Source organism: Triticum urartu, chromosome 3 (genome assembly GCF_003073215.2).
Source record: "Triticum urartu cultivar G1812 chromosome 3, Tu2.1, whole genome shotgun sequence".
NCBI lineage: Eukaryota > Viridiplantae > Streptophyta > Magnoliopsida > Poales > Poaceae > Triticum > Triticum urartu.
The window spans coordinates 296558871-296569057 of NC_053024.1; positions in this window are offsets into that span (position 1 = coordinate 296558871).

The window sequence follows — 10187 nt, forward strand, 5'->3', positions numbered from 1 at the left end:
TCAAGAGGAAATTGATGCATTTGAAGAAGCTCCTAAGACCTTAGTCAAGTGGATTCCCAAGACTACTTCAAGTTCCACTTCATCAAGTACGACTACAACTCCAAGGATTCCCATCAAGATGGTGTGGATCCAAAAGAAGAAGAACTAGAGAGTTCTTGAGGGTGACTCCGCCAGCATACTTCACTCTTATCATTTTGGCAAGAACAAGTGCAATCAACTTCCACATCTTGCACTAGTTCAAGGAGTCACAAACCCTCTTGTTGGTAAGACAAGGGACAAGGTAACTTAAAAGTTTTCATGGACATCATCTTGTGTGTGCATCACTCTATGTCTATGGATATCCTTGTTTGTTCCTTGTGGGACTAACCCATTTAGGTATTGAAAGTGCAATTCACTCAAATGGATAGCTCCAAGTGATCTACATCAACATTGAGCATCCACATCTTCAACATCTACATGAAGTCATCATCGACAAAACCCGAGGTTAGTTCATCCCTCTAAGGGGGGATATCACATCTAGGGGGAGCTTTACTCTAAGACTTGAGCTAAAGCAACTCTAAAGATGTGAACACAACAATGCTTTATGTAAAAGTGGTAACCCCACTTGAGCTTAAATGATGAGTATGACCTATGATCAAGTGTTCTCACTTGACTCCTAAGTCAATATACTCATATATAGATGACCTTGTCATCGCAAATTGCTTGATAGATGCTAGAATTGGTTGTGCATGCCTTGCCACATGTTTCATTTGCCATCTTATTGTGTGAGCATGCTGGTTGCATATTTTACTCATTCGAGGACATCCACTTGTTGTTTTGATTGTTCGGTTTTATTTCCTTTTGCCAAGTGGATGGACAAGAATGCCTAAGAACCTCCTCTAGCTATCTATGCTTTTCTCGTCTCAAACTCTATTCATGCTACATCACAAAATTTGATCAAGTCAGATTCGAACCACTCTGTGTGAGGAGTGCTCGAAGTCCCCGATTCGTCATAGACTTAAATTTCCAAAACCTCTTTATGATTCTCGGTCTGACCGATACCACACTTTCGGTCCTACCGAGATCATTAAGTTGATCTAGGTTTTCGATCTCGGTGCAACCGATTTGAACCTTTCGGTCACACCGAGTTTCAGTAACTGCTTGCAGTTATGAATCTCAGTGCCACCTAGTTGTTCCACTCGGTCACACCGACAGGGTCGGGCTATATATAGTCACGGGCAAAATTTGGAAATTTCTCCGAACCCCTTCGCCCGCGCGATAGCCTGCTCTGCCAACTTGGTCTCCAGATCGTCTTCTCGCCGCCAGCCGCCTCCAGTCGCTAGTCTCCATCGCCGTCAACAGAATTCTACCCCGCCGTTGCCGCCGTAGCGAGTCTCCGCCGAACTAGGGTATGGACTCGATCTTTGTGCTATTCCCCAATCCAATTCTTAGCACATTGTGATCATCATGATTCTTGCCACGACTGAAACACTCCTATCCAGTCAATGCGCTCGTAGATTAGGTTTGATTCGAAAATTTTAGGGTTAGGTTTCCGCCGAAACCATCTCGGACCCACCGAGTTGAAAAACTCGGTCCCACCGATTTGGCTTATGCCATTGCACAAGTGAGACTCGGTCTGACCGAGAATTACTTATCGGTGTGACCGATTTTGGAACTTTGTGAAACCCTAGCAGTCTCGGTGCCACCGAACTGTGACTCGGTCTGACCGAGTTCACTAGTTTAGGTTCCAAAACTGCTTCGGTATCACCGAGTTTAAAAATCGGTAGATCCGAGATGATTTCAGTGGGAAACTAAAACTAAGTTTTTGGATCATTCTTTTGCAAAAATCTCTGCATTTTGTGATGCTCATCTATTCTACCTCATCTATAAACTATTCACAGGGTCAGTAGTCAGCTTATTCATCATGTCAGACCAGAGTGACAGGCAGAATGTGTCAGAACAGCAGGTGCACATGAGTGAGGGCACTAGTCCCTCCAGCTCTTCAGATGATGGCAGCAGAAGTACCCCAAGCAATCTGGCAAAAGCTGCCACCAGACAGAGGAAGAAGAGAACTTCAGATTCTGAAGATGAAGATTATGTGGCAGAGGAAGAGGCCACATCAAAGAGAGTTGAGCCAGCACAGGGCACAAAGTCAGGCTTAAAAGTCAAAAGGCCAGCAGGCAGGCAGCCTATGTCAAAGGCTAGAGCTTCAACTGAGAAGCCCACTCCCATAGAGCCAGTTGCTGCTGAAGGCAAGAAAAGGAAGGAAAGGGTCAAGAAGACCGTAGCCAGAGTGCTTGGAAGGCTTCCATCATGGAAGAGGAAGAGGAAGAAGAGGTAGCTGCACCAGCACCTAAGGCACCCAAGCTGATGGGTGATGCCATAAGATCAGGGGCAGCTGCTTCCAAGGCCAAGCCAGCTCCAAAGCCAAAACCAAAGAGGAATACAAGAAGCATCCCAGCTGCTGAGAAGAACAAGGCCCCAGTGCCTGAGACTGTTGTTGAAGAAGATGATGAAGAGCAAGTTCTTAGAAAGCTCAAGCCCAAGATCCCAGACCACAACGATGCTCATCCTATGGCTGAGGATATGAAGCTCAGGAGAGACTCAGGGCTCAGGAAGTGGAGAGAAGCAGACCCGTATGCTTCAAGGAGAAGGACTGCTGTGGATTACAGATTTCACACCAAGGAACAGCAGGACTTCTATGAGACAGTGCTGCTAGACAAGAAGCCAATTGTATGCGACATGAGATGGGTTGATTGGGAGTACATGAAGGAAAACGAAGAGTACTACCCTGGAGTGTATGGCAGCTTCAATGCTTGTGGAGTTGCAGACTTTGTTGGGCAGAAGCTCACAAAGTAGAACGAGGAGCTCATTATGCAATTCTACTCCACGGCACATTTTTATCCAGATGGTAGGATCACATGGATGTCTGAGGGTACGAGGTACCAATCTACAGTTGCTGAATGGGCACAACTCATTAATGCCCCAGAGGAGCAAGCAGATGATTTGGACATTTATGCCAAGAAAAAGATGTATCATAACTCAATGTCCAACATGTACAAAGAAATTCCTAATGAAGCTCTTGAAACTTTCAAATTTGGCTCAGTGCATTATCTTCTGTCAGGGCTGCCAACCATCAATTGGATATTGAGGCACACCTTATTGCCCAAGTCAGGTGATCACAAGATGATCAGAGGCCATGCAATCAATTTGCTTCATGTATTTGATGTACCTCAGAAATTCAAGGTCATGAGACTCATAGTAGAGACTATCAAGAGGACTGCAGCAGATCAGAAGAGGAGCTGTGGATATGCCCCACAAATTCAGGAGCTCATTAACTCCAAGATGGGCACGGGCATATACTTTTTGGACAAGGAACACTTGCCCATCTGTCCAGATTTTGAGGACAATCAAGTTGTTATGACTGAGAATGAGCCATCATCTGCCCAAGCACAAGCAAAGAAGGAGAAGGCAAGGAAGGAGAAAGCTGCCAAGATGCCAACTCAAGAGGAGGCATCTGAGTATTTCTTGAAAACCAAACAAGAGCAGCTTGGTTACCTGATTGCATCCACCCTGCGGATTGAGAAAGGACTAGCCACCCTAACTCAAAACCAGGCAAGCCTAGAGAGAATCATGGAACAAAAGTTCTATGACTTGGATGTCAAGGTGACAGAAATTCAGACTGCAGTGGAGCAGCTCCAAGATGATATGCAGGAGAGGAAAGGGAAGACAACCACTGATGCCTTTGCCAGAGTGCCACGAGGTCCGGGGTCGTCTGCAGTGCCAGTTCTTGACACAAGAGCAACCGCCTCAGCTCCAGCCATAGCACCAGCCCAACCAGCTCCAGCATCTACTTCAGCTCCAACTCTAGCGTCTACTTCAGCGTCTACAGAAGCCTTCGTCCTTGGAGTGATCCGGACTCCACCACCACCTGAAGATCAAGCCTGAGCGTCGATCTAGCACTATGCATTTTCTAGGAACTTTTCGGTAACTTGTTGCGAAAGGGGGAGAAAAATGTATAGATCATAGGCTTCGAGAGAGAGAGTGTTGCTTCTTTTCTCTCTTGCTTTATTTGGTGGTTTTTCGAACTTTGTTTGCTTTTGAGTGCTTGAGATACTATGCTTGCGAGACATTGATGATCATGTGTTTGATCATAAGCTACACTTAATGTTTGCTTAATGCTATTATCTTATCTATCTTATGTGATCATTCACTATTCTTGGTGATGAGTGCATGTATTTCATTCTTATCATTTTAAGCGCTCCACCAAGATGTATGTGACATGGAAGAGTAACCCATGACTCTAACTCTTTGTGCATTTGCAGTCCAAAGCAAATTTTAGATATGCACAAATTTTGGGGGAGCTCTTACTTATCACATACTTCTCAAAGCGACGATATATTTCATGCTTATTATCATTTGTCGAAGCTTTGATCTATATGTTGTCATCAATTACCAAAAAGGGGGAGATTGAAAGTGCAACTATCCCTAGGTGGTTTTGGTAATTCATAACAACATATAGCTCATTGAGCTAATGCTATTCCAAGATGATTATTTCAGGAAAGCTCAATGATTGGCATGGCATGGATGTGAAAGTGGAACCCTCAAAATGCTAAGGACAAAGGATTGGCTCAAGCTCAAAAGCTCAAGACTCTTCATTTTATATTTTAGTGATCCAAGATCACATTGAGTCTTTAGGAAAAGCCAATACTATCAAGGAGGGATGAGGTGTTGCTTAATGAGCCTCTTGCTTAATGTGCTTAGTGATATGCTCCAAAACCCTCAACTACTTTCCCATATCCACATATGACCTAAACCCTAAGCCAAACTCGGTCATACCGATTCTTTCTATCCGGCGCCACCGAGTTTCACTTGTCATAAGCCACTGCCAAACCCTAGCAATTCGGTTCTACCGATAGGAATCTCAGTCTCACCGAGATGGGATTGCAAACTCTCTGTTTACCTTTCGTAACTTTTAGGTCTCATTGAAAGAGCGAATCGGTCCCACCGAGATTGCAATGTAAATTCAGTGTTTCCTTTTTGTAACTTTTCGGTCTCACCGAAAGAGCAAATCGGTCCCACCGAGTTTGCCTGACCAACTCTCTGGTTAGCTAATTACCAAATTCGGTCTCACCGAGTTTGTGTAATCGGTCTCACCGAGATTACGTTATGCCCAAACCCTAACCATATCGGTCCTACCGAGTTGCATGTCAGTCCCACCGAAAATCTCTAACGGTCACTAGGTTTACCTTTTTGGTCCGACCGAGTTTGTTGATTCGGTCCCACCGATATTGGAAAACTATGTGTAACGGTTGGATTTTGTGTGGAGGCTATATATACCCCTCCACCTCCTCTTCATTCGTGGAGAGAGCCATCAGAACACATACAGAATTCCAACTCATATGTTCTGAGAGAGAACCACCTACTCATGTGTTGAGACCAAGATATTCCATTCCTACCATATGAATCTTGATCTCTAGCCTTCCCCAAGTTGCTTTCCACTCAAATCTTCTTTCCACAAAATCCAAATCCTATGAGAGAGAGTTGAGTGTTGGGGAGACTATCATTTGAAGCACAAGAGCAAGGAGTTCATTACCTACACACCATTTGTTACTTCTTGGAGAGTGGTGTCTCCTAGATTGGCTAGGTGTCACTTGGGAGCCTCCGACAAGATTGTGGAGTTGAACCAAGGAGTTTGTAAGGTCAAGGAGATCGCCTACTTCGTGAAGATCTACCGCTAGTGAGGCAAGTCCTGTGTGGGCGATGGCCATGGTGGGATAGACAAGGTTGCTTCTTCGTGGACCCTTTGTGGGTGGTTGCTTCTTCGTGGACCCTTTGTGGGTGGAGCCCTTTGTGGACTCGCGCAACCATTACCCTTTGTGGTTGGAGCCCTCCGTGGACTCGCGCAACCGTTACCCTTTGTGGGTTGAAGTCTCCATCAATGTGGATGTAGGATAGCACCACCTATCCGAACCACGGGAAAAACATCCGTGTCTCCAATTGCGTTTGAATTCTCCAAACTCTTCCCTTTACATTCTTGCAAGTTGCATGCTTTACTTTCCGCTGCCAATATACTCTTTGCATGCTTGCTTGAATTGTGTGATGATTGCTTGACTTGTCCTACAATAGCTAAAATCTGCCAAGAACTAAAATTGGGAAAAGGTTAAGTTTTTATTTGGTCAAGTAGTCTAATCACCCCCCCTCTAGACATACTTTCGATCCTACACGTGGGCCAGGCCATCGTCCTCCCGCATTCATTGAAGATGGTGGCCAGAGCCGAGCTGACCTTGCCCAAGCCCTCGGCGGGGGCCGCCAACGGCAGCGGGCAAGGCGGAGACACGGGTTTCTTCCCTCTTCCCTTCTTCGTCGGAGCCATGGCGATGGGAAGGGGGGGGGGAAGGTTCAAGATTGGGTTGAAAACAGAAACCAGAGTTCGAGCGGAGGAAGGACAGGGGGCGCTCGAGCAACAGAAAGGGGAACGGCTGTGTACGACTACGGGTCCGCCTAGCATGGCGCCAAATAAGGAGGGCGTGGGGGAACAGTGCCGCCCACGTCCAATCAACCGCCATGCGGCGCCCAAGGTCGCAGGCTGTTAGGGCCCGCGGCGCTTCGCTCTTGCCCTTCCGCCTCTCTGCACGGCCAAGTCCAGGCGCGCCTTGGGCCCGGGGGCTACTGTCGGCATTCTGGGAACGGGGGTCCCTAGACTTGCCTGCCTGCGGCCTGCGGCGTGGCTCAAAGGGGGGGGGGGCAGCGCGGCCCATCTTCACCAACACAAACCAAGACCCTCGCGAGGGGCCAAGCCTCGTGGGGCGGACGACGCGGAGCTTCCTCAGACACGGCCTCATCAGGCTGGCTCACGAGGAGGCGGAGAGATCAAGGCGGGGTACCTCACGAGGTGCCCGTGACGCAAGCCATGACGACCAAGGGCGCCAGGCGGGTGCCAGCCCGCGCAGTGTCCTTCTTTCCTCTTTGGTGCAAAGGGGGCAAGCGCAGCCGCGGAGTACCGAGGCATCAGGCAAAGGTTGCCATTTCGGTGCAACAAGACCAAGACCGGAAGGACTGCAAGACGGAGGTCATCGTGGAGCCCAAGACGGCGTCATCACCAAAGCTTTGTGCAGGCGAAGACTACTTTTGTCAGGGTAGCTAGTACTAGCTGTCCCCCTTCAAATTATCCCGCCATTGTTGGCTCCCTTCCCGCTCGATATTTGGGAAGAGGACCAGGGCCTCTATAAATAGGACCAGCCAACCACAGAGCAGAGGGGGTTTCTGGAGAGGAGGTTCTTTAGAGAGGGGTTCGATCAGAGAGAGAGAGAGAGAGAGAGAGAGAGAGAGAGAGAGAAAGGGTGACTGAACTCCACCCAGCAGTTCATCCCCCCAGCCAAGAACAGACCCTCGCGAGGCTGTTCTTCCTTGTATTGTTCATCATCATCAGCCCAAGAGGCAATCCACCACACCACACACTGGAGTAGGGTATTACACCACAATGGTGGCCCGAACCAGTATAAACCTCGCGTCCCTTGTGTTGTTCTTTCCATAGTTTAGATCTTAGCGAGGCGGAGGGGTGCAGGTAGGTAGGAAGAGAAATCTCCGTGTGCACCCTAGTGTTCGAACCTCAAGGGTCTGCCGGAACCCGAAATCCGACAGAGCGAGACCCAACAAACCGTCATTGACTTTGCAAATGAAGCACAACGTCAACACAATGCAAAGATCTTGACAATAAGAAGTGACAACGGCACCGGGTTCAAGAACTACAACTTGGATGAGTTTCTTAGTGATGAGGGGATCAAGCATCAATATTCCGCACCTTACACCCCTCAAAAAAACGGTGTTGTGGAGAGGAAGAACTGGACGTTGATGGATGCGGCAAGGACCATGATGGCGGAGTTCAAGTCTCCGTACAACTTTTGGGCCGAAGCCATCAACACCGCGTGTCATGCATCCAATCGGCTCTACCTCCGCAAGGGCTTGAACAAGACTCCATATGAGATACTCACCGGTAACAAGCCCAACCTCAAGTGCTTTCGGGTGTTCGGGTGTAAGTGTTTCATTCTCAAGAAAGGTGTTCGATTGTCTAAATTTGAGGCTAGAGCTTATGTGGGCATATTTGTTGGTTATGCTACAAACTCTCATGCTTACCGTGTCCTCAATAAATCCACGGGACTTATTGAGGAGACATGTAACGTGGAGTTTGATGAGAATAACGGCTCCCAAGTGGAGCAAAGTGGCACTTGTGATGTAGGTGATGAAATTCCTCCTCAAGCCATAAGAATAATGGGTGTTGGCTATATCCTACCCATTGAGGAACCCCTTGTGGCCGAAGGAGAAGGACAAAGCTCCACTCAAGTGGAGCCATCACCAACCCAAGGCCCACACGCTTCCGAAGAACAACATGAAGGCCCTCATCCTCAAGAACATGACCAAGGGCAAGATCATGCTCAAGATGGTGTTGACACGTCAAGTGATGCCCAAGGTCAAGTTCTCTCCTCCGAGCAAGTTCAAGAACAAGAACAAGCTCAAGAGGACGCTCAAGATGATCAAGTGACCACTCCTCGTCTCACCCCCGAGGAGGAATTGTAATACGACTCACTATAGGGCGAATTCGAGCTCGGTACCCGGGGATCCTCTAGAGTCGACCTGCAGGCATGCAAGCTTAAGAAAGGGGGTAACCACTCATAGACAATTAGCAAACTATTGTGAGCATCAGACGTTTGTCTCTTGTGTCGAACCCCACAAGGTCTATGAGGCGCTAGAAGATCTGGATTGGCTCAATGCCATGCATGAAGAACTCAACAACTTCGAGCGCAACAAAGTGTGGATATTGGTGCCAAGACCGACGGGGAACCACTATGTCATTGGAACCAAGTGGATATTTAAGAACAAGCAAGATGCCCATGGGATTATCATTCGCAACAAGGCTCATTTGGTAGCACAAGGCTACTCCCAAGTCGAGGGTATTGACTACAGTGAAACCTTTGCCCCCGTTGCTCGTCTTGAATCTATTCGCATGTTGATTGCTTATGCCTCTCATCATAACTTTAAGTTACAACAAATGGATGTGAAGAGTGCTTTTCTTAATGGTCCCATTAATGAATTGGTTTATGTCAAGAAACCCCCCGGGTTCGAGGATCCCTACTTTCCTGATCATGTGTATCAACTTGATAAGGCACTCTATGGCCTTAAACAAGCCCCACGTGTGTGGTATGACCACCTTACCGAGTTGTTACAAGATCGTGGTTTTGAAGTTGGGCTAATCGACCCCACTCTTTTTACTAAGAAGGTCAAAGGGGAGTTGTTTGTGTGCCAATTATATGTTGATGATATCATCTTTGGTTCCCCTAGCAAACCTTTCAATGAGGAATTTGCCGCTCTCATGACCTCAAAGTTTGAGATGTCTTCCATGGGAGAGTTGAAGTTCTTTCTAGGGTTCGAAGTGAAGCAAAGAAGAGAATGAACCTTCATCAATTAAGCCAAATATACTCAAGACATGCTCAAAAGATTCAAGCTAAGTGATGTCAAGCCGACTTCCACTCCAATGCCCACCAAGTGCCAACTTGACATAGATCCCAATGGTAAAGTGGTGGATCAAAAGGTATATCGCTCCATGATAGGCTCTTTGCTTTACCTTTGTGCATCTAGACCGGATATCATGTTGAGTGTGGGAATTTGTGCGTGGTTTCAAGCCGCACCTAAGGTAAGTCACTATGTGGCGGTCAAACCAATCTTTCGATATTTGGCTCATACCCCAAACTTTGGCTTATGGTACCCAAGAGGAGCAAACTTCAAGCTTGTAGGGTATTCGGATTCTGATTGGGCGGGAGACAAAGTGGATAGGAAGTCCACTTCTGGAGGGTGCCAATTCCTTGGTTGCTCTTTGGTAAGTTGGTCTTCCAAAAAGCAAAGTTGTGTGTCTCTCTCGTTCACCAAAGCGGAGTATGTGGCGGCCGGTAGTTGTTGTGCACAACTCTTATGGATGAGGCAAACTTTAAAGGATTACGGTGTCATTTGTGACAAAGTGCCTCTTTGGTGTGACAATGAAAGTGCCATCAAGATCTCTCTCAACCAGGTGCAACACTTCAAGACGAAGCATATCGAGATCCGGTATCATTTCATCCGGGATCACATTAGGCGAGGAGAGATCGAGCTCAACTATGTCAACACTCATGATAACTGTAACGCCCTCGATGCGGCTATATCTCCCACGTGTCGAA